The 26,263-nt window shown below is 43.2% G+C and overlaps 1 protein-coding gene and 1 long non-coding RNA gene across 11 annotated transcripts in view; one reads left to right on the top strand and one right to left on the bottom strand.

The window, feature by feature from the left end:
• The window catches only part of chst6 (carbohydrate sulfotransferase 6), a 66,536-nt gene extending 63,984 nt beyond the window's left edge, over positions 1 to 2,552 (top strand). For 2 of the 10 annotated variants that reach the window (XR_009795249.1, XR_009795248.1), the window contains exon 3: positions 58 to 2,255. The gene's annotated coding sequence lies outside the window, so the exon portion shown is untranslated. Of the gene's footprint in view, positions 1 to 57 lie in introns of all 10 variants that reach the window. The other 8 variants (XR_009795250.1, XR_009795246.1, XR_009795245.1 and 5 more) reach the window with 8 other exon arrangements.
• LOC133501704 (uncharacterized) overlaps positions 1 to 9,279 on the bottom strand; it is a 41,659-nt gene extending 32,380 nt beyond the window's left edge. The window contains exons 1-2 of the long non-coding RNA XR_009795254.1: positions 9,091 to 9,279; positions 2,587 to 2,671 (exon numbers count right to left, since the gene is read on the bottom strand). This is a non-coding gene — a long non-coding RNA (uncharacterized LOC133501704). The remainder of the gene's footprint in view (positions 1 to 2,586; positions 2,672 to 9,090) is intronic.
• Positions 9,280 to 26,263: the final 16,984 nt, after the last annotated feature.

The following is a 26,263-nucleotide window of genomic DNA, read 5'->3' as shown; positions in this document are numbered from 1 at the left end:
GATATGGGTCTTTGAGCTGTAGAAGTTTGTGAATGTGAACAGATTTTTTTTTATCAGATCCACAGGTGTGTAAATGCTGCACACCCATGGAAACAACAGAGTTGTTCCCATGAGAGTCAACATATTCACCAGAAAATGGCAGATTATGCAGACCATCTGCTGCAGTGCAACCAGGACTTATTGCCAGCTGTCTGAACCCATGAGTACTTGAGGTTGCCGATCTCCAGTTCAGGCAACAGTATCATCAGTGACTGGATTTTAGCTATTGTTAAAAATTATTAATATCAATATTTCTCCAGGTGGCACAGTGGATCAGCTACAAAGCGTTGGCCTCGCAGTTCTGAGGTCTTGGGTTCAATCCCGGACCCACCTGTGTGGAGTTTGGATGTTCTCCCTGTGCCTGGGTGGGTTTTCACCGGGCACTCTGGTTTCCTCCGACATCCCAAAAAAAACATGCAACAATAATTGGACACTTTAAATTGACCCTAGGAGTGATTGTGACTGTGGCTGTTTGTCTCTATGTACCCTGCGATTGGATGGCGACCAGTTCAGGGTGTACCTTGCCTCCTGCCCGTTGACAGCTGGGATAGGCTCTAGCACTCCCACGACCCGATTCTCGTGAGGATAAGCGGCTTGGAAAATGGGTGGGCATGGGTACTTTGTTTAAAAAAAAAACTAAAATACATTAAAGTAAAAAATATAGGATCCTTCACTTACTATGAGAGTAGGGAGGCTGGGATGTAGAAAATGAAGGGAGGCTGCAGTCAGTTATTGCTAAGTAAGCAAGTGCAGGGAGCCGATGCTAGTGGTAAATTCCTCCTCGGCTTCCTCTCCTTACTGCTCTTTCAAAGTTGGGAAAATATGCCATACCATCTTCCCTTAATGAACATGAGGCTGATATTTTGCCTACGTTGATTCGGATCCTTGATCCATAATGTAAGTAATCTTTCCATCTTGGCAACGATCGAACAACGTTGCATCAGTTTTTTTTTTTCTTCACAAAAAAAAAGCTGCTTAATGATCACTGTATCCCTCATTGGGGTGAAACCCTTCACGTGCGCTAAAATACAGGCTTTATCCTAAATGATAATCGCCACGGTCACCTGACTGAAGCCCAAGTCTTTATTTCCGTCATGTCCATTGGTATGAATCCTTTCTCCGATTTTATTTAATTTTTTTCAGTCATTACTTTTCTTCGTCTGGACCAGCATTGCTAAAAAAAAACAAACAAACCCAGCTTTCTTCTTTTGGGCCATAATGTGTAAAAAGGTGGGCAAAAAGGGTAAGTAAACTCCCAGTGCACAAACAATATGCATGAGCAAAGCAGAAACACAATGGTGCTGGGGCCATAATGACGGACACGACTCGGGCATTGTAAAATCGAAATGTTTTAGGTCGAGACCATCTTAACCCGAAAACTCCCTGTATTTTCTTATTTTCAGGTCGATATTGCTTATAGACAGCTTGTCAGATGGTGTTGGGGAATTGTAGGCAGAAAAAAATGTGCCACTTCCATCCTGTAGTCTGTCTAAGAGTTGTGGCCAATGGCCAAGATTAAAAATGTCATGATCCTGCCGCTTCAACACGAGCTGTGCGGGTGCCCGCGCGGCTGCGCGAATTGGAGGCACACACCTGCGCCTCATGCGGGCTGATCATCCCCCGTATATATAGGACCCGGTGACGACTGGTCCTCGGCCAGTTCGTTGAGCTTTATGTCCCGTTCCAGCACTCTCGTACCCCTGATTGAACCTGTGTGTACCGACCTTCGTCCGTTCTCCGACCAACCCCGTAAGCCTGACTCCTTCGATACTTCTGCCTGCGCTGATTGTTCTCCCGTGTACCGACTCCTGCCTGTCCGCTCATCTGCTCTCTCGCCCGACGTCACAACTACCGACTGCCGGCTCGATCCCCGACCTCTGCATACAATAAACGTGTCCCTTCTTGTACTACCTTGCGTCTTCCGAGTTCCTGCATTTGGGTCCTACTCTCGTTTCCGATGGGACGTGACAAAAAAGCATTTACATGGTCTGCGGCTCGATCCCCGACCTCTGCATACAATAAACGTGTCCCTTCTTGTACTACCTTGCGTCTTCCGAGTTCCTGCATTTGGGTCCTACTCTCGTTTCCGATGGGACGTGACAAAAAAGCATTTACATGGTCTGCATCGTGAATTTTTTTGTTTTGTCTTTGTATAAATGTTGATGTATATGTTTACAATGTAAACATACACCACAGAACTAAAATCACGTTTTTATTGAACTATATGCTTATATTGTGTATAAATATGTTTCTTTCATAACATTTTCACTGAATGCTTATTTGGTCTTTCAATATGAGCATCCTGAGATTGAAATACATGTTGCAGTATCCTCTCTGAGGCCCTGTAGCTCAGTGGTTTAGAGCACTGGTTTGGTAAACCAGGGGTTGTGGGTTCGTATCCCACTGGGGCCTCCACTCCCTGAGAAGGGTTGCGTCAGGAAGGGCATCCGGCGTAAAAATTGTGCCAAACATATATATGCGTTCATCTGAGATGACACGCTGTGGCGACCCCGAAAGGGACAAGCCGAAAGAAACTTACTTACTTACTTGCAGTATCCTCTCTGGTGTCCGAAAGAGATGTTCCTTTCTCATGAACAGGCACTACATCAGATGTCAACCTTTTGTGCAACATCTGTAATTAATATAGAAAATAAGGTTCAAAGTTTATAAAATGAGAAAAAAATTTATTGATAAAGCACAGGTTTATTTAAATTTATTTCATGGTGCACAAATGATTTTGATAAATTGATAACAGGTCTCCTGTGAGTGACTAGTATGTAATCCTGCTCATTTTAATGCTGTGTAGTATTTTATTAAAATTAAAAACCCTAATAAATGAATAAATAAGCAAATAAAAGGTTTGTGGGCGTCACGGGGGCGCAGCTAGAAAGTGTTGGCCTCACAGTTCTGAGGTCCCGGGTTCAATCCCAGACTCGCCTGTGTGGACTTTGCATGTTTTCCCCGTGCCTACATGGGGCTGTTTGTCTCTATGTGCCCTGCGATTGGCTGGCAACAGGCTCAGTACCCCGCCTCTTGCCTGTTAACAGCTGGGATAGGCATGGCACTCCCACGACCTTTGCGAAGATAACCAGAAAATGGATGGATTAATAGATGGCTGGATAAAAGGTTTGTATCCATCTATTTTCTTAGCCGCTTTTCGTTACAAGGATCGTGGGAGTCCTGGAGCCTATCCCAGCTGTCAACGGTACACCCTGAACTGGTTGCCAGCCAATCACAGGGCACATTGAGACAAACAGCTGCACTCACAATCGCACCTAGGAGAAATTTAGAGTGTCCAATTAATGTTGCATGTTTTCAGGATGTGGGAAGAAACCGAAGTGCCCGGAGAAGACCCATGTTGGCATGGGGGGAACATGCAAACTCCATACAGGTGGGCCTGTGAGGCCAACATTTTCCACCCTGCCTCCATTTGTACCCAATATTATTCTGTTTGTTTGCCAAGAACGACTTGTGCTGCTTTCATTTAATCATGTCAACAGTGTTAAAAGTTTTCAGGAAATAAAAGATGATCAACATACCTCCGTCTTTTAGCAAAAGCTCTTTGCAGCTTTTGTACTTTTGGTAGGGGGACTGAGCTTGATCGAACCACGACCAGGTTCAGCAGCTGATCCAAGTTCGCATTTGGTCCCTTTAGCAACACCAATCTGTTCAGTTGTCGGAATTGGCTGTATGGTAGGCACTGATCCAGGTTTAACATTTTTTTTTTACATTTAAAACCCATCTCAGACATGAGTCCACTAGTAAAATAGTGCGGGGTGAAATATTCACTACATAAGACAGACTCCGGACTGGGTTTGGAAAAATGATCTCTCTTAGTCTACACAAACCTGACCCACCATCTTCTGAGGCTTGAGACTTTGGGAAAATAATATAAATTCTGACCTGAATAATTCGACTTGCTGCAAAACTGAACCACACACATCTTCACCATTTTTACGGATTGTTTTTAGCTTACAATCACTGAGGAATTCTCAAAATGAATGTGGTTTTCTTCGGCGTCAACAAGCAATGCTATGACTAAAAGCAAACCCCACAACAGCAGGTTTCCTAGCTGTGATGTCAGAGGTAAGCCACAGAAAAGGTGTTTTTCAAACTTGGCCAAAGTTTGTGGACTTCATTCATAAATACTTATATTTTGGGGGGAAAACGAACAAGATATGCATTTTATGGTATAGTTGAACATATATTTTCGTCTAGATGAGATAACTTGCGGTTGAAAATTGACGTTAGATACACTTTTAAAACCCTGTGAATACTACTTTATGACAGCTAATTGAGGGTCGGCAGAGTCTTGTGTGCACTTCTTCTTTTCCTTTCAGCTTGTCCCATTAGGGGTCACCATAGCGTGTTGTCTTTTTCTAACTAAGTCTATCTTGTGTATCTTCCTTCCTTCCTCTCTCCCTCATAACATCCCTTAACCTTTTCTTTCATCTTCCTCTCGCTCTTTTGCCTGGCAGGTCCATCGTCAGCACCCTTTTACTAATATACTCACTCTCTCACCTCTGTACATGTCCAAACCATCAAAGTCTGTTCTCTCGAACCTTGTCTCCAAAACATCCAACGTAGGCTGTCCCTTTAATGAGCTAATTTCTAATCCTATCCAACCTGCTCACTCCGAGCAAGAGCCTCAACATCTTCATTTCTGCCACCTCCAGTTCTGCTTCCTCTAGTTTCTTCAGTGCCACTGTCTCTAATCCGTACATCATGGCCGGCCTCACCACTGTTTTATAAACATTGGCCTTCATCCTAGCAGAGACTCTTCTGTCACATAGTAACGCACCAGAGACCTTCCGCCACCTGTTCCAACCTGCTTGGACCCGTTTCTTCACTTCTTTACCAAACTCACCATTGCTCTGGATTGTTGACCCCAAATATTTGAAGTCGTCCACCCTCGCTATCTATTCTCTCTGTAGCCTCACACTTCCCCCTCCACTCCTCTCATTCACGCACATATATTCTATTTTATTTTGGCTAATCTTTATTCCTCTCCTTTCCAGTGCATTCCTCCATCTTAAGTTTCGTGAAAGGACGACGGAGTCTGAGAAATTCCGTAAACGAAAAGGATGGCGGAGTCCTGTGTACACTTAAATTCAGTGAAATTATGACGGAATCCTATATGTACTTAAGTTTCGTACCAAAACGCTGTTATAAAACAGATGTGTGAATGAAGGAGGAGTGAATGGGCTTGAAGACACTTGTATAATACAGCCATATAAAAGATCCAGAAGTGAGTGAATTTTCAGTGGATACTGTTGGAAGGAGGGCCTCTTGGGGTCCATCTATGTCCAATTCCAGGTTCAGTCAATAACTTGACTCCAGAGGCGTGAAATATGACAAACACTTCGTATGTGTATGTGTGTGTAAAATCAGATCAAATGTTTGCCAATGCCAATCAACCAATTGGGAAATACCAGTCAAAACCTGCTTCTTTATTGGGTATTGTGGAACATAAATTGGGTCGGGTGTCATTTGAAACGCGACTGGAGTCACATTGCAGAGGCCCATTTCAGTGGGATCGGTAGACCAAAAAGTATCAGGCGTATCCAGCCAATGCCAGTGGAGCCAAATCACTGTCAATTGTTTCTCAACCATGGTGTCTATCCAATAGGCAATGCTCTAAAATAGAAAATGGGTGAAATACGTTAGTTTGAATCCAATATGCATCGAGCAATCTGGCATCTGGCTGAATGTGCGGGAGACACCATCAAAGAAATATGCGGGTGGCATGATGGCATGATGGGGTCGGGGGGGTCAGCCATCATGTACCATTTTAATTGTTCATCACTCAATTAAGTTTTGAATGCCACTCCAGGTTTTCCCACAAATAAATTGCCTAACCCAAACATCGCCATCAATGTTTTGAAATTAATTTGCATAAACCGCGTCGCCCTGGCTCTCATAGTATAGAGTGCAGTGCATACAATCACAAACCATGTCATAAGCGTGAAGGTGTCGAATCCATGGCAACCATAATGTACAGAATTGTTCTGCCTCTTTCCATCCTTCAGATTCAATGTCCACATGTGTCCAATAGATGTCAGCAGAGGCGAGGGCAACAACGGCAGATGTCGGGTTTCTTGAATCGATTGTAGAAATTAGGTATCAGAATACTCATTTTTCGTAGAGCAGTGGAAGGTGTTTCCATCTGGAAACTAGAAAAAGTTCATCAGGGCTGCATTTGATAATTGAGACAGTCTTGATGAGGCGATCCCTCACCATTGAATTGACTGGGCAGCTGGGGGCATACACAAAAGAATGCATGAGAGTCTGCGAATAACATTGAGTGGTAATGGGCGTGGTGCGAGGCAGGATAATTTCTTGACCCTTGAATCCAATAAGTGGAATTCCATCAGCCGTGAGGGAACATCCAGGAGGCAGCGCTATGATGGTGGAGTGTCTCGCTACAGTGTCGACCATAAAAAGGTGTAGCAGTTCCTCCCACTGTTAGGCTGATCATTGGTTCCTGCAAGCCGTGGCCATTGGACTCATTGCGTGTATTGGCTGGCAGGTGGTGGCAAATACAGTTGGCTTAGTGGCTGCATGAATTGGCCAGCAGGGGGCGCCAGCTCCATGGGTCGGGGAGCGTGTGGTTGCTACGCGTGGAGCTCCAAGTGGAGCTTGCTGACGATGGCCACCATGGCCCCGCCCACCATACTGTCCCCTGGCCCTTCCTCTGTCAGTGTTGAGGGAGCTGCGGTGCACTGCAGTCACGAGCCCAATGTCCCCTTTTTCCACAGTTGAAGCACGCTCCCCTGGAGCGGGGTCGGTCTTCGCAAGTGGCTTGCCATTCAATGTAGCGCTGCTGTTCGTCAGTGGCGTTGCAAGAACAGAAATAGACACCCTGCGCAGTGACAGGGCCGGATTGATGCACATGACACTCGTCACTATTAGGTGTGTGAGGAGTTTGAAATTGGACCTCGGAATCATTTTTTTTTGTAAAGTTTGCAATTGTAATATTGATTCATGGGATTCAGCATTTTTACGTTATTCTACTTTTGTGTCAATTTCTTTGGAGTGTTTCCTCAAATAAAATTTCTAATGAGTCAGCCATCTATCATGTGTGGCGCTAGGGAGGTTGGCATTATTCTCCATCGCCTGAGTGATAGTTTTGTGTACCCCCTTTAAAAAAAATAAATAAATCGAGAAAATAGTGCGGTGTCAGTGGGCTGGTGCTCGGTTCACTGAGCTAACTCAACCAAAGCATGGTCAATAAGTGAATCAGCATTCTCATGAGATTGTGGAGCAAAGACCAGGTCGGACAGTACAATCTGAGGGTTAGGAAACAATACATCCAAAGCACCCACTATTTTATCAACGTCAGCGACCGTGAGTGCATTACCGTCAAGGAGGCTGCCGACAGTGGAGCGAGACATCAAGACGTCGAGCTCAGGAAGGGGAGTCGCTTGCGTCATCAGCATTTTCAAATCACCCGCAGTCAAAAAATTTGTATAACACTGAACAGCCCTCAGCCAATTTGCCCCTCCACTTTGCATCTGAGGGAGTTCCAGTAACAACATTCTTAAATCGGATGGAGTGAATGATTTGTGAGTAATAAATCATGAACAGTGTCTTGCATGTGATTAGTTGAGGTGGTGACACCAGCCCCGAGAGCCACAGCAACATTATTGTGTGATGAGTCTGTGGCTGCTCGCGATTGGGGAAGTGTGTCTCTTGTTTCGTCCCAATCACACAGCAGAGCCTGAACACGGTCATTACGGGACACTTCAAATTGGATGCATTTTGCAACATTTTGTTACATTTGGAATACAGCAATTCCGCTGCGGTAGAATAAGGTGGCAGAATGTGTGTGACGGGTGGCTTGGGTTCTCCCAACACAGACAGAGACATTTGCTTTCTTGCAACCTTCACTGAATTTCCTCTTCCAACATACTTGACACCTTTTTCAATTACTCTCTCCTCCCTCTCGGGGACAACCTGTTTTTGTTTTTTTTTTTCGTTTTAACATCACTCTTAAGTTTCTCCTTTTTCACCACACAACACTTTTCCTCTTCTTTCATCAACATGACCAATGACGCTGCAGACATCAAGGTCGAAAGCCAGTCATGCACACAACATTCCTTGACCCACTCATAGAACTCTTTTTTCTTACTTTCTCTCTCAAGCTCAGGAAGGCCTTGCACACATAATTTGCATGCATTTTTTTACTTAGTCACCAAGTGGAATTTTCTGATCATCATCTGGGATGACGCGTAAATCAAACCCTCCTTTTTCTTGGTCAAATTCCCCATCCATTCTGTAATTTCAGTGATCAATAGGTTGCGTAGAGTCGATTACTTTAATTGTTGTACTATTATTTTATTTATATTATTTATTAATATTATTTTATTATTGATATATCTTATTTATATTATTATTGTATAATGGATCCAAATCTCTTTTTTACAAAACACCGGTACTCGAACTTGTGCGTTTTTCGTAACTACTTCACACCATAACGTGAAGAATTTTAAGACATCTAAGATTCTTCTGAAGAACAATATTGCCTTTTACACTGCAAAATTAGGAATGACTATTTCTATCATTCTCTAATTGAACGAAACCAACCCTATTTGCAGTATAATGTATCCAGTGAGATTTGTCTCTGTCCCTGACAGTTAACTGTTTTGTTTCTCTCTGTCCCCGACAGGTTAGTGTTTCTTGTTTCTCTCTCTGTCCCCGACAGTTTACGCCTCACACATTAAGTAGTTGTTGGTTCGAGGAAATTGTGGTATCTCAGATTTCCTAAGGGAACGATACCGCTTCTTAACACAAAACAGGACTTATTGATTCTAAAACTTACTACACGAGCGAATCCGCCTTCTCTTTGTGCTAATTACAACACTTAATGTATTGGTTATTTCTGTTTCTCTTTGTCACCACAATTACTTATGCGCTTTTATTTTCTTTACTTTCTGGCCATAACATCACATTTCACAGCCTCTTATTCAATTTCAAACAATAGGAAGTGAAACCTTACCACACACTAGCCGACAGACAGAAATTAGATTGAGAAGATAAATGTCTTCACACCTTGTCAATTATGGCATGAATCACATCAGGGTCACCAAATGTTGGAAGGAGGGCCTTTTGGGGTCCTTCCACATGTTCGTCCAATTCCAGGTTCGGTCAATAACAGGATTCAAGAGGCGTGAAATATGACAACCACTTCTAAGTTTAATGAACAGAGCGTTTTGTGACACACAAAGTGACACAGACAAAGGCTATGGTCTGCCACCAAGTGTGTGTGTGTGTGTAAAAGCAGAACAAAGCTTATATATGCAATGTTGGAACGCTGCCATTGGCGGACAAGTCTCAAAACAGGATCTAACAGATTTCACTAGACACCCAAGGCTGTTGAGTCTGGTGAAAAACACCTCCGTTGTGGCTAGTCACTCAAGGCAGGTCCCTGCTAAAAAAACAACTCCGTTTGGCTAGTTACACAAAGACGGACCCTGCTGGAAAAATTTAAGGCAGTTAACCGGGTGTCAGCACAGGTTGCTGTCCTAACATAACCTTTTCAATACAAAAAGTAATTTTCGCCACCTTTCCTTGGAAAAGGAGTTAAAAGGAGAAATACCACTTGAAACATTTTCACTCTACCGGTGAAACATTGAAATCAGAAAGTGACTTGGATCATGGATGAATGAGATAAAATGAGCAAAGGAAATGGTAAAGAAACACCCAAAGACACATTGCAATGTAAGAATTGGCGGTTTGTTGAAAAAAAAGGATCGAAACAAAATTAAACATTTAAACAAATGGATAACTGAATATAATTATGGTAGTCACCTGAACAAACAAGAATAATTGTGTTACAAGAATCAAATATACATACAACTAAATGTGAGCCTAAAAATCTAAAAAGTCAAGGCCATGAAGACAGTTTTGGTTGAGATTATCTGAAAATAGAAAAAAGAGGAAAAAAGAAGAAGAAAAAAAAGAAAAAGAGGGGGTAGATTTGAAAGTACAATTGTAAGTGGTCCACGGTGCTTCTGAATTTGGCAATTTGATATATGTGACATATGTGACAGTGTAATTTAGAGCCCACGGTATAAACACAACGCACCACAGTTTTTTTACCCTTAAAGCCCAACGTCTCACATGTGTCCACCTGACAGTGACTGCTGGTGGTGATTCCCCTATCCACGTTCTAGGGGGGCCCTCTTCCAAAACTGGAAGTTAATCAGTAAATTATTCCAAATGTGATGTTTTTGTGTTCCTTTGATGTTTATTAATTAATTTCGTTAGTACAGCCATGAATCCATTTTCTTTGCTGCTTATCCTCACGAGGGTCAGAGAGAGTGCTGGAGCCTATCCCATCTCTCAACAGGCAGGAGGCGGGGTACACCCTGAACTGGTTGCCAGCCAATCACAGGGCACATGGAGACAACCAGCCGTACTTGCATTCACACCCAGGGTAATATAGAATGGAGAGAAGGAGAAAGAACTATTAATCTTTCATAGAAAGAGGATGATGAAACAGGACCAGTATCAAAAAGAAGAGAGAGAGTTGTGAAAAAAGTTCAGGAGAAGGTGCAACTGCCCCCCTCGATCCTGAATTACTACTGTCTCCACATTATGAGGCAACACCACCCATAATGACTAGATCAGATGGAACTCACTTGAAATTGTCAAAAAGACTGGGAGGACTACCATCTCCCCCACCAACTGCTCCACAAATGAACAACTCATCACTACCTCAAGGCGCCAACCCTGACAAACGAAATGGCACTGACCCAACTATTTTAGTCTACAAGGATCTAGACTATGGATGACACCAAAAAAGGGAGTAGAAGGACTAACATGACATAAAGCATACATGAACCGGTTTGTTGAGGAAATAGAGGATTTAAGGAAATCATTTAATTTTGAGGAAGACTCCCCAAAATTCACATGTACAATAAACCCTCGATTGTGAAGTAATTATTATTATTATTACATATATTTTGGACATTAATTGAAAATAAGAATTGAAAATAAAGAACATATTTGAAATCCAAGCAAAATCTGGATATGAGCCAGCTTTCAGAGCCAAACGTGGAAGAAACATCCTTGACCTGCCCCTTGCCCCTGACGTCTCTGGTGCTTAGCATTACAGACCATTCGTTCCAGACTTGTTCTGCACCAAAACTGAGAAAACGCACCCAAATTAGTCCTTCTTTAACCTCCCGTGGGGTCAACCTGACAGGATAAAGCTGTGGCTGTCACAATTGAGGCTTATTCATCAGCGGGGAAATTTGAGTTATAGCCTCTCGTGCTGGTACAGTAAAGCAACAACATACGTTATGAGGCCCAGCTGTTCAATCCCGGACTTCATTGTGTGGAGTTTGCATGTTCTACCCATGTCTGCGTGTGTGTAAACTTGCTTCCTGCCCGTTGACAGCTGGGATAGGCTCCAGCATTCCTGCGACTATTGTGCGGCTAAGAAAATGGTTGGATGGATATATACATGCAAGCAGACAACACTTCTCAGTTACTATTTTCGGCAATGCATGCATGCAAACCCCCTTCTCCCCCCATCCCCGCCGCTGGTCGAACGCGAGAAACGCAGTGGTTGAAAATTACAATTTGGGGAAGGAAAAAAAAAGTGTGGCCACGCCTGCTTGTATAATCTCTACATTGAAACCAACTCCTCACAAAGCATCAAATCTTCACGGTCCATATAATGGGACTGTTATTGTTCGTTGTCAGCACCACGCCCCACCCAACACGTCGACTTCCGCATGTGTGTATTCTGGCTCAAACGCTTGAACATTGTTATTTTTTTGTTTGCTTAATGGCGGGAGTAGTAATAGCTCGGAGCATTGACTCGCTGTTATACTTGCTTTGTTGGCTCTGAGAACAAAACACTTCCTGGTTACTGTTTACGGCGATCTGCGCGTGCACATCCCACCCCGCCACCAGTTGTTTGCGAGACGCTGACGGCTTGAAAAGTACAATTTGGGGGGAAAAAAGTCTGGCCAAGCTTGCTGTACAATCTCTATATCGAAACCAACTCCTCAGAAAAGCATCAATTCTCCGCGGTCCATATAATAGGACTGTTATTGTTCGTCGTTAGTGCCTAACCCTAACCCCCTCTATAACATGTAAAGGGTTGTATGTGTGTATTCAGGCTCAAGTGCACAAGCTTGAACATTGTACATCATGCTATTTTTGTTTTGTTTGTAATTATTTTTCACAAAAATTGTCCACAAAATGCCAGATAGTGGACGTTCTGTGTTTGGTGAAACGTATCAGTGAGCAATGGGGGGTCAGAACAGGAATCACTGCAGGCGTGGCAAATGCTGATTGTCTGTCAGTTTTCCAGCCTGGCTTATTGGAAATTCTGATCGAGAGAGGAATTTCGATAATACTTTTCCAATTTAGATGTTTCTCGGTGAACTCTGCGGATAACTTTGGCTTTAAACGAAACACTGAACCCTCATCTACTAACTTTTATTGTGTGATCCCATTCCTAATAGTCTCAACAAAGTCTTCCTTTAAATGGCGCATTCAGTCCAACAAGTGTGGATGGCTGCCAGGGGTCCAGATTGGCATAATATTAGAGGACCATGGAATCCAAGAGATGAAAATGGGATTCTGCCCCATGACAGTCTCAAATTGGGACACGGGTTTCAAGGATTAATTAACATCACAACCCAGCGTTTCAGACAGAGAGCAAATTACACTGAAATAGGAAGCAAAAAACAAAAGGATGACGGGCCTTTTGAGGAATACAGAGTGAGAATCTTTCCAATACCTGGACATGGGGGATAAGACTAAAAAATACACTTAATGGATTTTTAAAATGTATTTTTACGTTCTTTTACCAATAACTCTGCCTTGATTGTAAATATTTTTATCTGAGTTACTTTACCTCATATTTAAGATGTTCTTCTATTTTATTCCATTTATTCTATTTTATTCATGCAAACACCTTGAGGAGAAGCGTTCGTTATTTCGTTGTACATACAATAATATAATGACAATAAAGGCTTTTGATTTTGATTCAATTTTTATTTGATCTGATTTAATTTTGATTTAATTAGATTTTGATTTGTCATGCTGCTTCTCACACATGTCCATAGACGCTTTATCATTATATTGTTCTATTGGCGTCTTGTGTATAAAAATTGGTACAGCTGCACATAGATATTTTTTTGTTTTGTCTTTCTCTGTCTCTCTCACTAATATAATGGAGGGACTTTCCATTTGGACATCAGTGAGGGGTGACAAATGGTAAGACTTGTACCTTTTTCTCTCTTTACAAATACTTTTTTTTCTTTTTGTAATAAAAACCCACATAGACAAGATTGCTTCCTGACTTGTAGAAAAAAGATTTTGCCCAAACGCTGTAAAAAAAATACAGTGATGTCTGAGGAATAAACCTTGGAGTAAGACAGTAAAAAGAGAGTAAAAAGAAAACAAAGCAAGCTAGACTTTTTCCATCAATATTTATTCCGAATATAAAAAAACATACAAACAATTCCCAGGCTGTGAAGTACAATCACTGTCAAATATCCATTATAAAGAGCATATTGTATAAAGATTCAACTATATTGTTTAACTAAATTTTAAAAATCCAAAACTGTGTTTTAATTAAATTATCAATATTTCACTAGATGCCAAGTCGCCAATAACATGATAAAATTAATAATGTATTTTTTGCCAAATATGATTGTCAATGAAGCAAAACAATCTATGCTCTAAACAAAAGGAAATATGTGGTTCAATACAAACAGAAATCACATTATAAACATCCATCCGTTTTCTTACCCACTTATCCTCACAAGGGTCATGGGAGTGCTTGAGCCTATCCCAGCTGTCAACGGGCAGGAGGCAGGGTAAACCCTGAACTGGCTGCCAGCCAGTCACAGGGCACAAAGAGACAGTCCCACTCACAATCACACCTAGGGGCAATTTAGAGTGTCCAATTAATGTTACATGTTTTTGGGATGTGGGAGGAAACCGGAGTGTCTGGAGAAACCCCACGCAGGCGTGGGGAAAACATGCAAACTCCACACAGGGTGGGATGGGATTGAACCCGTGTCCTCAGAACTGTGAGGCAAACGCTTTCCAACTCCTCCACCGTACCACCACATTATAAACATCTTTCCATAATTTGTTAAGGAATGGGCAATACCAAAACACATGAAAATTTGTTTCTGTATAACCTGTTTGACTTATTGACAGATTCTCAATAAACTTCTATTATAATACTAAGAAACCACAATCAATTAAAAAATCCACTGTGACCAAATATAACTAAAAAAGGGATACAGATCCTCTATTCTGCTTGACCTAACAGCTGAATAGGACAAGAAAAAAAGCGGAAAAAACAATATGCACATTTATAAAGGCATAACCCATGCTGCAGAGAAGTCAAGGGCGTGAACCACAATGACTACATGTCACAGTGGCAGGTCATTTTCTTAACAGTTTTTTGCCAACAACAATGGGTAATGAAGAGGGCCTCCATTCTTTGATAGCATGAGCTACAGAGAACTTCGATGGGGAAGCATAGATATCTTCTTGTGATGGAGCAGTGATGAGGATGGCAGGTGGATGTGAGGAAGAGTCAGAATCTGAAGACTTACTTTGGGCCTGTGTGGTTGGCATCGCTGAAACCAAGAGACATATGGTGAACCCCTTACCAATATAAGAAAAATGCAGGACTTGTCAGTAAAATGTTATTGAATTCACTTTATTTCATCACTGAGCGTCAGTGCTCATCTTTTCACAGTATTGTTTTTTTTAAATATTAAGATTAGCTACTTGATTTAGATCTTTTCACTGTCTGTGGAGTGTAGCCTGTGTGCGTGTGTTGTACACGGAAGTCTGTGTTGCTATTCATAGCTTAGGATGAGCAGCAGCATATTTCAAATAGGATTGTGCTAATTTCTTAAGCGTGTTAAAACTGTACACCAAGTATTGATACTATGTGGGCCAAGATTGATGAATGTCATGATGAACACTTGTATTGATTTAAAATATTAATATCAAAAGATCTGTTTTTCGTTTAATTTTCGATATGTATTATACTGATTACAATCCATCCATCCATTTTCTGACCCGCTTATCTTCACGAGGGTCAGGGGAGTGCTAGAGCCAATCTCAGTTGTCTATGGGCAGGAGGCAGGGTAGACCCAGAACTGGTTGCCAGTCACTCGCAGGGCACATGGAGACAGACAACAGTCGCACTCACACGTACATCAAGCGGCAATTTATTGTCTCCAATTTATGCATGTTTTTGGGATGTGTTGGGAAACCAGATTGCCCAGAAAAAGCCACGCAGGCATTGGGAGAACATGCAAACTCCACACAGGTGGGCCTGGAATTTGAACACCGGTCCTCAGAACTGTGAGGCCAGCGCTCTTCAGCTGCCCCACCGTGCCGCCTGATTACAATCCCTTAAGGGGAACTTCGACTTACATGTTGCCGGATATTCTTCTATTATGTTGTGCACCACAAGCACAGAACCAAATCATCATACACAATTCGGTATTCAAGGAGAGATCTCAGTGAAAGAGTCATGCATGGACACAGTGCTCCAAAGGCGGTGCCTTGGTCAAGGCCACTTCGATAGTAGCCAAGAAGCTAAATAGGATCTCTCTAACAATTTGTTTTTTTCATTTCATTTATTTCACATGACTCAACTTTTTCAAAGCTCATGTCTGGATGAGGAGTACATCCAGCCTACTTATGTAAAATTCACACTCCAGCTAGATTCTTGTTAGTAAAATGTACGTTATGTGATAAAGTTGATCTGGAATTGACAATTTAAAATATTGCAGAATTTACAACTGCAAATATTGACTGTGTAACAGAATTGCAAAACCAATATATTTCTGGAATACAGTGTGCCAAGTCAAAGTAAAACAAAGTGAACATTTTATTCTTAATGTAACATCATTGAGTCATAAAAGTGTAATAATATTTTCTGACCTGAGTCATCACTCTGGCTTGGTCCAGACCCCATTAGGCTTCAGTCAGCTTGTACATGCGTGGTCCGTAGAGCTATGGACTCATTATGATACTGTATCAACCTATACCATATAACATTTAGATTTCCTTAAAAGCACCATTAAAGAGGAAATTGATGAGGCCATTCATGCTTTGCCTCATCTTCATGTCACTCACTGCCGGTTCTCATGAGCACTAATCCTGCGTTGTTCTACAAATTAGTTTGAGGGGCTGGACTCACTGGAATAGCTATTAAAGATGGCCAATGAATGCCTTCATTATTACATACATTCTAAAAATATTCATTATTGTCTGAATAGAAGCAGTATTAAATTCAGAAAAAAATACACTGCTTTACTGCCCTTCAAAGATACATTTTGTAATCAAAAAGACAATTGAAAAGTAAAAGGCATATTTTGGGCCATATTCTCCTCATATGTTTAAGTCAGAAAAGACGCACACCACCGGGTTTTTCTGACTGCACCCATTCTGCCGTCTACTTAGTTCTTTGTGCACCATCTGGCCATACGTGCGCTCTGTGTGGTGTAACCCTGAAAAGTGTGGGGATTCCTTCTTGTAACAAGCCTAGGTCATGTCATGTTTTGGCTACGGGTTATTGTTTGAACTTTTATCATGAAGGTCCTTTGACAAACAAACACTGTAACCAGAGTGGATTGAGGCACTTGTGCTGGAGTGAGGAAAAAGGAAAGAAGCCACACGTGAAACTCCAGAGCAAGTATCGTCCCATTATTCTTATATTTAACTGTAGTACTTCTTGTAGATGCGTGGCAGAGATTCAAGCAAAATGGTGAACTCGTGTTCATGAGACCACTTTAAAACAGAACTGAGGAGGAAAAATGCAGTTTCCTCCTGAAGTGGATCGGCATTAAAGGACGGGATGTCACAATACATGGACACTGACCGGAGATGAAGCTAAGTTGCTAAAAACTTATTGTGAAAAATTCTCTGATTGCCTCACTCCAAAAGCAAACCCCATATTTGCTCGATATAAGTTCCACGAGAAGGCGTAAGGTAACAGAGAATTATTTGAGCACTTTGTGACAGAACTCAAACTGTTGGTTAAAGACTGTAACTACACAAACAGCGATGAGATGGTCAGAGACTGCATAGTTTTTGCTCCTAACTCACTGAGTGTGCGCGAAAAGTTACTCAGCCAGGAGCCCGACCTAACACTCACACGAGTTATCAAAGTGCAGCGAAAGGCTATGGCTAGCGACAGCCATGAGGTTCAAGTTATCCACCCAAACCTGGAAAGCCAAGTTTCACAGCGGGTGCTAGAACTAGGGACAACTAAGGTTTTTTTGTTTGTTTGTTTGTTTTTTTTAAATGGTTCAAATAATCTATTTTAGGTACCAAATCATTCCTTAGAATATGGTTAATGAGATTTTTTAAATTATCTATTAATATTGTTCGTCTATCTCCTAAAAAAAAGAAAAGAAAACCTTGTGATAATTTTTTGCTTTTTATTTTGCAAACAATTGAAAAAATTGGTCCCAGCTTCTTTAATGCTATTAAATTACTATTTTGTCAGTTTCTGTGTTTTAACTTTTCATTATTCTTCTTTTCCTTTCAGCTTGTCACGTTAGGGGTCGCCACAGCGTGTCATCTTTTTCCCATCTAAGCCCATCTCGTGCATCGTTCTCTGTAACACAGACTGTCCTCATGACCTCCCTCATGTCATGCTCCTGGATTCCAGCCAGGGCTGGGCGTGGCCAGCTAATCAGAAGGTGCACACCTGCGCCTCATGACCACTGATTAGACCCAGTACATATAGGACCCGGGGGACGACAGATACTCCGCTAGATCGTTGCTCTTCATGCCTCGTTCCCGCACTCCTGCTTTCCCGACTTCTGATCTCCGTGCACCGACCCACGCCTGTCCACTGACCACCCTCGTAAGCCCATTCGTACTGGTACTACGGATTGTTTGGACTGTCTACTTGATCTCAGACCTCGGACCGAATAAAAGTTTCCTCTGTACTGTCTGCTGTCTCTGGAGTCGTGCATTTGGGTCTACCCTTGAGCCCCGCATCGTGACACCTCACTACATCCATCAACCTTTTCTTTGGTCTTCCTCTCGCTCTTACACCTGGCAGCTCCATCCTCAGCAACCTTCTACTAATATATTCACTCTCTCGTCTCTGAACATGTCCAAACCATTAAAGTCTGCTCTCTCTGGCCTTGTCTCCAAAATATCCAACTTTGGCTGTCCCTCTAATGAGCTCATTTCTAATACTATCCAACCTATTCACTCCAAGCGAGAACCTCAGCATCTTCATTTCTGCTACCTCCAGTTCTGCTTCCTGTTGTTTCTTCAGTGCCACCGTCTCTAATCCATACATCATGGCCGTCCTCACCACTGTTTTATAAACTTTACCCTATATCCTCTTCTGTCGCGTAGAACACCAGACACCATCCTCCAACTGCTCCACCCTGCTTGGACTCGTTTCTTCACTTCTTTAACACACTCTCCATTGCTCTGTATTGTTGACCCCAAATATTTGAAGTCATCCATTCTCGCTATCTCTTCTCCCTGGAGCTTCACTCCTGCTCCTCCGCCCCTCACATTAATCCACATATATTGTCTTTTACTTCGACTAATTTTCATTCCTCTCCTTTCTAGTACGTGCCTCCATCTTTCTAATTGTTCCTCCGCCTGCTCCCTGCTTTCACTGCAGATCACAATATCATCTGTGAACATCATAGTCCAAGGGGATTCCAGTCTCACCTCATCTGTCGGCCTATCCATTACTACCGCAAACAGGAAGGGGCTCAGCGCGGATCCCTGATGCACTCCCACCTCCACCTTAAATTCTTCTGACACACCAACGGCACGCTTCACCGCTGTTCTGCTGCCCTCATACCTTTCCTGTACTATTCTAACATATTTCTCCGCCACACCAGACTTGCGCATGCAATACCATAGTTCCTCTCTTGGTACTCTGTCATAGGGTTTCTCTAGGTCTACAAAGACACAAAGTAGCTCCTTTTGACCTTCTCTGTACTTTTCCACGAGCATCCTCAAGGCAAATAATGCATCTGTGGTACTCTTTCCAGGCATGAAACCATACTGTTGCTCGCAGATACTTCTGTCCTGAGTCGAGCCTCCACTTCTATTTCCTATAACTTCATTGTGTGGCTCATCATCTTTATTCCTCTATAATTGACCCCTCCGTACAGGGCACTTAACCACGCCTCCTGAAGTGACGTCACGCCACGTGCGCTCACGTAAGACCAACAGTAAAAATGGCAACTACAATACAATACATTCTGACCTGAGACAGACTCTATGCTTCTGATTTCATTGAAATCAACGATATATTATAGATTCTAAATACAATACATTCTTAACTGAGAGAGACGCCATGCTTCTGATTTCATTCTATCATTCACACGTAGCAATGTTATGCTAGCACAGAACGTCTCATTCATTTTTACGAGACGTGTATTAAAAATCAAATTTAGGGCATATCTTCGTGCAAACACAGTCTGGTTAAGCTTCGGCCGCGAGGCAGCAAGAAATCAATACGTTTGTGCAGTCCGATCATCGCTAAATATCGCTCAACAAAGAATAAGTGTGGCAATCGTTCACACGTAGCAGTGTTATGCCAGCGGAGAACGTCTCATTCATTTATACGAGACGTGTATTAAAAATCAAATTTAGGGCATATCTTCGTGCAAACACCGTCTGGTTAAGCTTCTGGCCGCGAGCCAGCAAGAAATCAATACGTTTGTGCAGTCCGATCATCGCTAAATATCGCTCAACAAAGAATAAGCGTGGCAATCGTTCGGACGTAGCAATGTTATGCTAGCGCAGAACGTCTCATTAATTTATATGAGACGTGTATTAAAAATCAAATTTAGGGCATATGTTCGTGCAAAAACAGTCTAGTTAAGCTTCGGCCGCGAGTCAGCAAGAAATCAATACGTTTGTGCAGTCCGATCATCGCTAAATATCGCTCAACAAAGAATAAGTGTGGCAATTGTTCACACGCAGCAGTGTTATGCTAGCGAAGAATTTCAAATTCATTTATACGAGACATCTATTGAAAATCAAATATAGGGCATACCTTCGTGCAAACATATGTGTTCCGGTTGATATTAGATGGATTTAGTTGATGATGCGGTCTTCCACAAAGTTTGATCCATCGAAGGCATTTTTCGTACTGGGTCTTCGGTTTTGGAAAGGGTACGAATCGAACTCCACCAACTAGCCTTTCAGGATACCTGTCGTCACTATTACGAAGTCCGTGACTACACCTCTTAACCATATTTTTTGTTAAATAACCCAAATACGCGATAAAACGCTAACTAAACCTATACTGGACCATTCAATGTTGTCAGAGAAAATGGCGGGAGCAAAAACGGGCTTTGGTCTATGCAGATCTCTGGCCTCTGATTGGTCAGTGACGCGGCTTGCGCAATATCCATGGAGGGGTCAATTCCCACAGCTCTGTACATCGCCATTGTTCTTAAAAAAGGGAACTAGTACACTTTTCCTCCATTCTTCAGACATCTTTTCGCCTGGCCGTCCACAGTTCCGAACATCGCCTTTGTTCTTAAAAATGGGGACTGTTAGGATTTCACTTCTTTAATCTGACTCCAAAGATTAAACTTTCACGACCACCCTCTACCTCCTAACCACGTACCTAACAATTTGGCGTGTCCGTTCTGTCAGAGAGAAGATCAGAGACCAATTGGATCAAATCACCCGAAGTTTTATTCCTAACAACAAAAGCTAATACAGACGTCTGGGTCCCAGGTCCCTCACACCAAAGCACGTGTGTCCTTGTGACCATCAAGAGACAACACACTCATCCGGGTTGCCCAGTTATATGGAAACACATCATGAATATTCATTTTCCTAAATCAAAATACATATTAATTGGCTGACTCCGTCCTCCTCCCATCTGGGTGTTGTTACTCAAGGTGCGGCGGCTATCGTCTGGTTCTTCGTACGAAGCCTGACCGCACTTGCAGATGTTGTCTGTCAGTTGATGCACTGCAGAGTTGTTTTGCACTTTTCACCCTCACAGTTCTCCCCAGCTGCTTGACTTGTGGTTTTTCTCTTTCTTGTTAAAAAACACTTTAACACATACAAGTTGGACGCCAACCTTTGCTTCATATGCAATGCTTTTTATTTTATTATATAGCAAAGCCCCGCGCAGCATCCGCATAATATATTTCAAGCAAAAAAGTCTTTACATAACACTTCATTCCCTCTCATGACCTCAATTTTGACGTGATCCACTAATACGCCATTACCACCACATTTTCATCCAATGGCTCTTCCCTGAGTTCTTGCTAAGCTCCCAAAACATACTGGCCACCTGGACCATGAGGAAGAGGCCCCACTGTCTTCTCAATCAACGAACCGTCAAGGACCTGATACAAGGAATACAACAACATCCACACAATACCATAATTGCTGCAAACATACCTATTGCGACTAAAATGGACATTATAAGTCCCTTGCAATTTGCAAATATTTTCATCTAGTTATCCCATATGCTGGTGTTTACACCAGAATGGTCCTTCATCTTTTTGTTCAGAGTTCTGAGACCCTCGAGTGCCTTGGTCAGTCTCTCCCCAGGCGCAGTATTATTCGGTATAAATGTGCAACATGCCTCCCCAAACATAGCGCGCACACCTTGGTTGTTGGTTAACAGCATATCCAGAGCAATCCTGTTCTGGAACGCCATGAGTGAGGTCGCCGACAACTCTTCATGTACCGCTGTAAGAGATTCTGAAGTGTAATTACCCAATCGTTGCACTTTATAGTGGACATAGTTAATTCGGTCCACATTTTTGTTTGGTGTAATCCATAGAAAAAGACTCTCAAACCCTGATGCCACTTGATCTACCAATTTGTATTCATCGGGGACCCCTTGAGGAACTCTGTTTGCGTCAATGTATGTGGGATCCTTCGCATCCAGCCATCGGGGAGTTGCTCCCCGCTTTACTCGTTTCAACAAATCCGCCACTGTCGGTTCTGAATTCCAGTCTATGTTCTGCTCATCCACAGGGAAGACCATGACCGGCATAATTAATGACATGAGGGCACAGATACCTGAGGCGTTCTTAGGCAGCCGATCATACAGTTTGTTACTCCCACACCAAATCCAGATGTCTGCATGAGAGAGAGGGGGGGTCACATTTAATGTAAGGTTAGATTGACACCAGCTTTGATCAAATCTCCCAATGTTGGGTCCCGTTCCCATCAGAGTTAAGCATGTCATATTTTGTTTTGTCCCTTCTTTATCAAAAATTGGCTCACCTGTTTCCTGTCCCACTTTTGGGAAGACCAGAACAGAACAGTTACCACTAGCTGTGTGTCGAGACAAAATTTGCAAGACAATCTGCTTCTACAGGTGCTGGGACAACTTTTAATATAGGCCTCGCTTGTAAACACATCAAATAGTCGCTTGTTGTGATGTTGACGGCCTGCTCAGCCATCAATAACCAATTATTATTTACTGCCGTCACTCCTGTTGTGACCCGGAACCAATCATTAACCTTTTTCACTGGCTGAACAGAGATTTCCCGCAAAGCCGCGGCATTAATTGTAGGTCCCTGAGTAACATTTTCCCCTTGACATAAAAAGATCAGAAAATATGGCTATCCCCGTGTGTAAATGTTTCACTGACAAGACCAGCATCCCACTGTCTTACTCCCTTGGTTCAAATCCCCTACTTGTTAACCCACAAATGTATCCCCGTTTTTGTTTTCTCTCCTACCACCAGCTTTTGGTGTTTACGTGCCTCTGGGGACGTCCCCCACGTCGTAAACCACCCCTTTGTGTCCCAAACCAAATCTTTCCATCCTCTATTGGCTTGTTGATTTATCAAGTACCAATCATACGCAGCATAGTCTTCCCCTTTTATGGGACCTTTGTGTAAACTTGTGAATTGGATGTGTATTTTAAGTCATGTTCTTTGGAATGCATATTTGTATCCCCCATTTACATGCCCCCTTTCCTCCACACTTTACCTGGTGGGTGATGTTCACTTGCACCTGCCTTGGTTTTCTCAATATGTGTCGCCGCCACCTGTGTCGCTGTGCTGATCCATGGAAATCATTCGGGGTCGTAAAATTCTTGTCCTGCTCTGTCCACCCTGCCAATTTGTCATGTAATGTTTTATTGCTTTGTATCATGTTCAAATTACTCACATGTCTTCCCCAGTCTAGTTTGTGGCATTTAAGTTGCAGAACAAAGCGTTCTTCTGTTGTCAGGATACTTTGCGACCTACAGCTCTGCCTCGTACACCACCCGCTCTCCACATCTGTGCTGTTCATATGTTGTTAGACTAGTCCCATTGCTTACATTCACACTCCCATTTTGTCCCTCATCCAACTGCAACATCATCCATACCATGCAAAACATTAGCATGGTTGCTGCTGCCGCTAAGATTAAATTTGTTGTGTCCCATTTAGGACTAAATCTGAAATTCTGGTAATACCCTTTCTTGGCCGGGTTAATAACCCGGCCAAACAACCACAATGCAGGCATCATTCAGGAGTGTAGTCCGGGGCTGGTCGAAGCTGTGAATAATGATACCATCTTTGTCCTTTAAAGTCTAGTAGTGCCGCATGCGATGTTCTAGCCAGCACACGAAATGGGCCTCTCCAACGGGGTTCTGACCACTTCCTGCAGATAACCCTCACATAGACGTATGGTGTCAACTCGTGGTCAGGACCTCCTGCAACAGTTGCTGTTTCCTTCGCCTTGGCGGCCACCTGAGCAGAGACACTGGACACCAAAGCATGAAGATATGACCAGTACACCGCATGTGAGATGTGTGGAACAGGATCATCCTGGGGAGGGACCAACGTGGTCACTGGTCCTGGCATCAGTCGACCTGTCGGGAGTTCAATCGGTGCAAAGCCCGTCCCCTTGTGTACCGTCTGTCGGACGGACAACAACGCTAACGGGAGGGCCTGCAACCAATCCATCTTCGTTTGGGCCATGATTTTGGCCAATTTTTCCTTCAATGTCCGATTCATTTGTTCCACCTTGCCTTGACTTTGAGGATAGTAGACGCAACCAAATCGGTGTTTCAATCCTAAAATAGACTCTACCTTGGACAAGGATTTGTTGTTGAAATGCGACCCATTGTCAGATCGGATCAAGGCAGGGAAACCATGTGTAGGAATGTATTGGGTAATCAAAGCCTTAATTACCGAAGCAACATCTTCATTTGAGCATGGGTATGCCTCGAGCCAGCCCGAAAAGGCATCAACCATGACCAACAAGAAGCTTTTCCCATTCACCCTCTCATTCATGTCAGTAAAATCAATCACAATCTCTGCACCAGGCCAAGGAGCAGGCTGGAACAACCCTGGCTTTGGTTTCAATGTTGGTCGCACATTTTATGTTTGGCACACTTCACACTCTACCACAAACTTCCACACCACGTCTGTGAGGCGTGAATGCCACCATGCTTTCAAATGAGCCAACATTGCCTGTGGGCCCACATGGGCTGGAGAGTGAACCTCCTTTAGCACATTGTCCATGATTTTTCCTTCCGGTAAGACTGGTTGCCCTTTTGGCTCTACCCACAGGTTGTCGGACCGCCTCATTGCCTGTGCGCTAATCCACATTGACTTCTGCTCGGGTGACGCCGCATTCTGCTGAGCACAGACTTCCTCATGAGTCAGTGACACAGGCAAACATGAATCTGGGTGTTCACTGTCAACAATGATTGCACCTCTTGCCAACATCATTCCCACTGCAACTCCAGATCCTGCCTCCTGCTTTGCGAGCACATCTGCTGCCTGGTTTCCTCTGGCCACCAAGGTGCCTGCCTTCGAGTGGCCATGCACTTCGACGACAGCCACCTCAATTTTGGTACCTTTAGCTGTGGTGTACCCATTCTTCAGCCATCCCGCCAAGTCAATGAGCGCTGTGGACACTGCATACGCTGAATCTGAATACACCGTCACGGCCTGGCCCTTGCATTCATTCGGGGCCAGAGTCAATGCTACTACCTCAGCCGCCTGTGCTGACGGATGGGTCACCAACGTCTGTACTTTTAATTGTTGGAATTCGACCACTGCTGCTGTCACGTGGAGAGACCCTTTTTTGTCTCTCCAACAACACCCATCTGTAAACAACACTCGACCATGATTTAACGGTGTGGCCTCCAGGTTGGGTCTCACTTTGGCCAATGTCTGAACTCTTTCTGCACACTCTTGAGGTCCCACCAATAGTTGATCAGCCATGTTGATTCCTGTATGTACATAATTAATGTTGGGTGCTGTCACCATTTTAGTCAATCTCGATTGTCTCAATGGTGTCAATGTGAATGCTGCAGATGGCGCAAAAGATGAGATGGCGTGGTCCGTCAGGACAAACACACGGTGTCTCATTACTGTGTGGGCAGTTTTAAGCAAGATCTTTGCTAATCCTGCCCCATACCTGGCACACTTTGGCTGTCGCTGCTCAATGTTGTCTAGTGGGACACTACAATACATTAGTACTGCACATTTGTGATGAATTTTCTGATACAGTGCACCGTTAACTATTTTACCGGAAATGGCCACAGGGAAGGGCAGGGAGTAGACAGGCGTGGCCAATGCAGCCGCAGAGGACAGGTCCTGGACCAGTTTCACAAACTGCTCTCCTACTTCTGGCGTCCACTCCAGGGTTGCTTTTGGGTTTCTAGCTCCCTGGGCTTTGATGAGGTCTCTCAGGACCCTGGTCCGATCTACAAAACAAGTAATATATTGTCGGATGTGTCCGCACAGCCCAAAAATGACAACATTTCCTGGACTGTGGTGGGTTGTGGGTGGTGAAGGATCGCGTTCCTGTGGTCAGGGGACATGCTCAAACCTCCTGGTGTTATCACTTGTCCTAGGAACACAACTCTCTGACGGCAGCGCCGCAACTTCTTCTTGGACACCTTGAATCCTTTCTCCCCCAACCATGTGAGCACCTTCCGTGTCCCTTCTAAACACACTTCATCGTTCATCGCTGCAATCAACAAATCATCAACATATTACACCAACACAGTTCCTTGTGGCATCTGGCACGGGCTTAGCAGATCTTTCAGGACTTGATTGAAAATGCCTGGCGAGTTTTTGAACCCTTGTGGCAACCAGGTATATTGCAATTTCACACCCTTGTACGTGAATGCAAACACATGCCTAACTGATGGATCTAATGGAAGACAAAATATGCGTTGGCAAAATCAATCATCGTGAACCACTGATACTGCGGGCTTAATGATGACAAAATTCTG

The sequence above is a fragment of the Syngnathoides biaculeatus genome, chromosome 6, assembly GCF_019802595.1.
Source record: "Syngnathoides biaculeatus isolate LvHL_M chromosome 6, ASM1980259v1, whole genome shotgun sequence".
NCBI classification, from domain to species: domain Eukaryota; kingdom Metazoa; phylum Chordata; class Actinopteri; order Syngnathiformes; family Syngnathidae; genus Syngnathoides; species Syngnathoides biaculeatus.
This window is presented reverse-complemented; position numbering and strand designations above follow the sequence as displayed.